Consider the following 7169-nt stretch of genomic DNA (forward strand, 5'->3'; position numbering starts at 1 on the left):
ACCCAAGGAGCCTCCAGCTTGCCGACGTCGCCGACCGGCTTTACTTTCTTCCAGACAAGGTCGCCAACTTGGAATGCTCTAGGGATCACGCGCCGGTTGTAGTTCTGCTTCATTCTTTGCCGGTATGCCATTAGCCGGACGGACGCCTTGGCTTGCTCCTCGTCGACCATATCCAGCTCCATGTGTTAGGACCAAAAGTAGCTAGAGGGGGGGAGGGGTTGGCGTTGCTTGGCGTTGCTTGTTTCTTCTTGGATGTGCAGCGGAAAATACAGAAACAAACACAAAACGCTAACACTAGGATTTTACTTGGTATCCACCTCACAAGAGGTGACTAATCCAAGGATCCACACCAACGCACACACCCTCCACTATGAATAACACTCCTTTATGGTAACTACCAAAGGCGGAGAAGCCCTACAACACTCTCAATACAAGAAGAAGAAAGGGAAATACAAGTTAAGCAAAAGCTTACAAGATGTGCAGTAAAAACCCTAACCCTAACTTCTTCCTCTTGCAATAGATCCGCCTCTTGACTTGGAAAGCCTCCAAGAACCTTCAAGAACCGCGATCACGTGCTTGTAGAGAGTCGTGGAGGAGCTGGAATGAATCCGAGAAGAGCTCGTGAAGAGATACCGAAGACCACGCTCGCTTCTTTAAACGACGCCAACGGTCGGATCCCGATCGATTCGAATGTTCCCAATCGATCGGGAGGCTTTGATCGATCCACGGATCGATCCGTGGCTCGATAAAGCGCTCGGATCGATCCACGGATCGATCCAACGCTTATCGCGGGGACTCGCCCGATCGATCGGCCGATCGATCAGGACCTCGGATCGATCCACGGATCGATCCGGCTTCGTCTGACTGCTGAAGCGATCCACCGATCGATCCACATCTGAATCGATCCACGGATCGATCCAGACTTGGTTTTGCCCAAAACCAAGTCCCAAACCTCCCTAACCAACATCCGTCAACCTTGACCTGTTGGTACATCATGCCTCGCATCTGGTCACTCCCTTGACCTGCCAGGACTCCTCACCAAGTGTCCGGTCAATCCCTTTGACCCACTTGGACTTTTACTCGTCGTGCCAAGTATCCGGTCACTCCATTGACCTACTTGGACTTCCAACAGATGTCTGGTCAACCTTGACCCATCTGTACTTCCTTCCTTGCCAAGTATCCAGTCAATCCTTTGACCTACTTGGACTTCCCAACACCAGATGTCCGATCATCCTTGATCCATCTGGATTTCCTTCCTTGCCTGGCTTCACTCACCAGGACTTTCACCTAGCTTCACTCACTAGGGTTTTCCATCTGCCTAGCTTCACTCACTAGGACTTTCACCTGGCTTCACTCACCAGGATTTTCACCTAGCTTCACTCACTAGGGTTTTCCATCTGCCTAGCTTCACTCACTAGGACTTTCACCTGGCTTCACTCACCAGGATTTCCTTCTGCCTAGCTTCACTCACTAGGACTTTCACCTGGCTTCACTCACCAGGATTTCCTTCTGCCTAGCTTCACTCACTAGGACTTTCACCTGGCTTCACTCGCCAGGATTTCCTTCTGCCTAACTTGCCAGTTAGGACTTCCCAGTCAAGTATCCAGTCAACCTTGACTCTTCTTCAATCAATACCTTATTGTCAAACATCTAAACCCTAACCAAGACTCAGCTTGGTTAACCAGGTCACCCTTGACCTGAGGGATATTGCACCAACACCATGTTCCTCCGCTCGGCGTTACCATCATCATAATTCTGGATCCGGACGGACTCGACCCCAACTTCAACCGGGATCACCGCTTCGCCGCCATACACCAAATGGAATGGCGTGACGCCCGTTCCTTCCTTTGGGGTCGTGCGGATTGCCCATAGGACGCCCGGCACTTCATCCACCCAGTTTCCTCCCAAATGGTCGAGCCGAGCACGCAGAATGCGAAGAATTTCCCGGTTGGCTACTTCGGCTTGACCATTACTTTGGGGGTACGCCACGGACGTGAAGTGTTTCTCGATGCCATAGCTTTTGCACTAATCTTCGAGCAACTTTCCCGCGAACTGTCGCCCGTTATCGGAAACAAGTTGACGGGGGATGCCGAACCGGCTGATGATATGTTGTCAGATAAACTTCTTGACCATCTGCTCGGTGATCTTGTCTAGCGGCTCGGCCTCCACCAATTTGGAAAAATAATCGAAAAATAATCGACCGCCACTAGTAGAAATTTCCACTGCCCGGTTGCCATAGGAAACGGGCCCACAATATCCATTCCCCATTGGTCGAACGGACAGGACACGATAGCTGCTTTCATTTCCTCCGCTGGTCAGTGGGAGAAGTTATGATACTTCTGACAGGAAAGGCACGTCGCAACGGTCCGAGCGGCGTCTGCTTGCAGGGTTGGCCAAAAGTATTCGGCCAGCAGGATCTTCTTAGCCAGCGATCGTCCGCCCGGATGCCCTCCGCATGATCCTTGATGCACTTCTTGGAGGATGTACATCGCGTCTTCCGAGCTTACGCATTTCAAAAGCGGGCGGGAGAAAGCCTTCTTGTAGAGTTGGTCTCCAATGAGTGTGAATCGACCGACTCTCCTCCTCAGTAGCTGGGCTTCGTCCCGGTCGGAAGGTGTAGCACCCGAGCGGAGAAACTCCATGATGGGTGTTCTCCAATCGCTCGAAAACGTGAGGCCCTCCATCCGATCGACGTGTGCCACCAAAGATACTTGCTCAATTGGTTGTTGGATGACGACCGAGGATATTGAACTTGCGAGTTTAGCTAGCTCATCTGCAGCCTGATTCTCCGCTCGGGGTATCTTTTAGATAATTACCTTTCTAAAGTTGGCCTTGAGCTTTTCAAAGGCTTCAGCGTAGAGCTTGAGTCGAGCGTTGTTAATCTCAAAAGTGCCAGAGAGCTACTGAGTGGCCAGCTGAGAATCTGAATGGAGCATCATCCGACCAGCCCCAACATGCCGGGCGGCTTGTAAGCCGGCTATAAGGGCCTCATACTCTGCCTCATTATTTGTGGCTCTGTAATCCAGCCGGACGGACAGATGCATCCGTTCTTCTTGTGGAGAGATTAAAAACATGCCAATTCCGCTCCCGAGCCGAGTGGACGATCCATCCACAAATATTTTCCACATGGCTTCGGGCTCTGGCCGTTGTACTTCGGTAATAAAATCTGCCAAGGACTGCGCCTTTATCGCCGAACGGGGTTGATACTGGATGTCGAATTCGCTCAACTCCGTGGTCCATTTGATGAGTCGTCCGGACGCTTCTGGGTTCAACAGCACTCTTCCCAAGGGGCTATTCGTCCGGACGATGATAGTATGCGCCAAGAAAGAGGGACGGAGGCGCCGAGCGGCGAAGGCCAGCTTCTCTAGCCCAGTGTAGCGAGATTCAGCGTCTTTTAAAATATGGCTTAAGAAATACACGGGCTCTTTTTCGCTCGCCCTTACTAGTGCCGAGCCCACTGCTTGCTCAGTTGAAGATAAATAGATACAAAGCGGCTCACCCACAGCTGGCTTGGCTAGCACAGGCAGAGAGTTCAAGTACGTCTTCAGCTCTTCGAACGCCTGATCGCATTCTTCATCCCAATAGAACTTGGTAGCTTTGCGCAAGATTTTGAAAAACGAGAGACTCCAGTCGGCTGTCTTTGAGATGAATCTGGACAGTGCTGTTATCCGATCGGTCAAGCGCTGCACTTCCTCAAATTTCTTGGGGGCGGCATATCTTGTAATGCTTTCACCTTGCTGGGATTTGCCTCGATGCCCCGCTCGGTCACTATATAGCCCAAAAATCGCCCGTCTTTTGCTTCGAACAGGCACTTCTGAGGGTTCAGCTTAACTCCATATTTCCGCAGCGTTCGGAAAGTCTCCTCCATGTCTTCAAAGAGATCGGCCACTCGGGCTAACTTGATGAGAATATCATCCACGTACACTTCCAAATTTCGTCCGATCTGCTCCTTGAACACTTTGTTCATCAAGCGCTGGTAAGTGGCTCCCGCGTTCTTCAGTCCAAACAGCATCACATTGTAGCAATAAGTGCCGTCGGCTGTAACGAAGCTAACCTTCTCTTGATCCTCTCGGACGAGCGGCACTTGATGGTAGCCCTGATAAGCGTCGAGCATGCATATCAACTCGCAGCCGGCTGTGGAGTCCACCAGTTGATCGATCCAGGGCAGAGGATAAAAATCCTTTGGGTACGCCTTGTTGAGATCCCAGAAATCGATGCAAACTCTCCACTTGTTGCCCGGTTTGGAGACTAGTACCACGTTTGCCAGCCAGCTCGGGAATTAGACCTTGCATATGTGACCGGCCTCCAAGAGCTTCTCAACCTCCGCTCGGATGATTGCATTTTGTTCGGCGCTGAAGTCCCTCTTTCTCTGCTTCACCGGTCGAGCGTCCGGTCGGACATGGAGTTCGTGCTGTGCTATACTTGGTGAAATCCCGAGCAGCTTATGCGTCGACCAGACGAAGACATCGCAGTTTCTTTGGAGACAATCGATCAACTTCCCTTTCTGGCTCGCCTCCAGATCGGGCGCGATGAATGTGGTTGCTTCCGATCGGGCCGGGTGAATCTGTACTTCCTCTTTTTCTTCATACACCAATGAGGGAGGTTTTTCAGTTATGGCGTTTACCTCAATCCGGGGCGCCTTCCAAGAAGAATTAGCTTCTGCTCGAACCATCTCGACGTAGCATCGCCGAGCTGCTAGTTGATCTCCTCGTACTTCTCCCACTTTGTCTTCGACCGGGAACTTGATTTTCTGGTGGAAGGTGGAGACGGCTGCTCGGAATTCACTGAGAGCCGGTCGTCCTAAGATGAGGTTGTAAGCTGATGGAGAGTCTACCACCACGAAGTTTGAAGTCCGCGTCCTTCTAAGTGGCTCCTCTCCCAGCGAAATGGCCAGTCGGATCTGTCCGATCGGCAGAACTTCATTGCCCGTAAACCCATAGAGGGGGGTTGTCATGGGCAGCAGCTCAGCTCGATCGATTTGCAGTTGGTCGAAGGCCTTTTTGAATATAATATTGACCGAGCTTCCTGTGTCAAAGAAAACGCGGTGAATAGTGTAGTTGGCTATTACCGCTTTGATGAGGAGAGCGTCGTCATGCGGTACTTCGACTCCCTCCAAGTCCTTGGGCCCAAAGCTGATTTCAGGACCGCTCGCCCGCTCTTGGCTACATCCGACCGCGTGGATCTGAAGTTGTCTGACGCTCGCCTTCCTTGCTCGGTTAGAGTCACCTCCGGTCGGCCTGCCAGCTATAATGTTGATTTCACCTCGGGAAGTGTTGCTTCTATTTTCTTCTTCCCGAGAGGATGGTCTAGGTCGCTCCCTAGACATCCGGGGATTCTCACGTCTCAGAGTATGATGTCGCTCGGGAGTCTATCTTTGTCGCCTGTCGGGTACCATCCGATCGGCTTCCCGAGGTCTCTGTCGCCCGTCGGATGATGGCGATCGACGGCCGCCACTCCGGGGAACGGGGTGGGCGATCAGAGGAAGGCTTCGGCAATCTCTCGTGTTGTGTGTATCCGTCCGGTGGAATGAGCAAAACATTGGGGTACATACCTTCTTTTTTGGTTTGGGCCGCTCGGCAAATACTTCTTGAATGGCGTGGGTTCTTGCCTGTTGCAGTGGGCGAGCTGCCTCAGCTCGCGGTCCTCTAGGTGGATGATGAGCAGTATGAGGCTTCCGCTCGGAAGGAGCCTGCCACTCGGTTGGAGCTTCCTGTCTTCTGGCCGCTTAGGCCTCTTCTACATTAATAAACTCATTGGCTCGGTGCAGCATGTGATCGTAGTCTCAGGGCAGCTTCCGAATGAGCGATCGGAAGAAGTCACCGTCCACGAGGCCTTGCGTGAACGCGTTCATCATCGTTTTTGAGGTGGCCGTTGGAATATCCATGGCCACCCTGTTGAACCGCTGGATATAAGCTCGGAGTGATTCGCGGTCTTCTTGTTTAATGGCAAACAGACTGACACTAGTCTTCTGATAGCGCCGACTGCTTGCAAAGTGGTGGAGGAAGGCCGTGCGGAAGTCTTTGAAACTTGTGATGGATCCGTCCGGCAACCTCCGAAACCACCGTTGAGCCGATCCCGAGAGGGTGGTAAGAAAAACCCGACACTTCACTCCATCTGTGTATTGATGAAGGGTAGCTGTATTGTCAAACTTACCCAAATGATCGTCCGGGTCGGTGGTTCCATTGTATTCACCGATCGCCGGGGGCACATAGTGCTTTGGCATAGGGCCCCGCAGAATGGCCTCTGAGAATTGCCGATTGATCCGCTCGGGAGAAGCGTCCGCTCGGGGGGCCTTGCCTTTTCTGTTTTCTCGTATTGGCACTTCGTCTGATGAAGATCCTCGCTCATGATTTACTACTGTGGCTTCAGGAGGCGTGCGGAATAGGGCCCACTGAAATGGAACCGTGGCAGGCGGTGCTTCCGCTCGGCCACCTGACGTTGATGTCGCTTGCTGCTCGATCCGCTCGGCTTGTGCCTTCTGTTTTTGTTCCACAAGATTAGCTGTCCTTGACTCGATCAGAGCGTCGAGCTCCTCCATGGAGAGCGTCACTGTATGCGGTCATCCAGCTTCGTCCATTGCTTCCGATCGGATTCAGGAGCGTTCCCACAGACGGCGCCAAATTGATCCTATCTGAATCGATGAATCAACGGACGCTGGGTACGTGGCGCTCTCCTAGTTGCTGACGTAGATCTCCAACCGATCGTATGGAGCTCCGGTGAACCTGCAAAGAAGTCAGGCCGGGAAGGGGTTCCCGGCGATGACCCTCCGACGCTCAAGTCAGGCATCAGCCCATACCTCCGTAAGGGCTTATCGGAAAAGCTTGCCTGACACCATACTGCTACAGTCCGCGTACATCTCTGATAGGACAAGGGAACATCTTCTGACAGCGGGTATGTTCGACGAGCAAGCCATACGCAAGATCTTATGACAGAGGGTTCTGCTGTCCCATCAGAGATGTACGCGGACTGTAGCAGTATGGTGTCAGGCAAGCTTTTCCGACAAGCCCTTACGGAGGTATGGGCTGAGGACACGTATTCGCCTCGGTATGTGTGCGTGAGCCCTTCCCAGCTCTATATAAGGAGCCTCACACTTCGCGGGAGGTATGCATTCTGGCATATTCAGAGCCACTTCTTTGTTGTCCACTTGCCTGACTTGAGCGTCGAAGGGT

Source organism: Zingiber officinale, chromosome 4B (assembly GCF_018446385.1).
Source record: "Zingiber officinale cultivar Zhangliang chromosome 4B, Zo_v1.1, whole genome shotgun sequence".
NCBI classification, from domain to species: domain Eukaryota; kingdom Viridiplantae; phylum Streptophyta; class Magnoliopsida; order Zingiberales; family Zingiberaceae; genus Zingiber; species Zingiber officinale.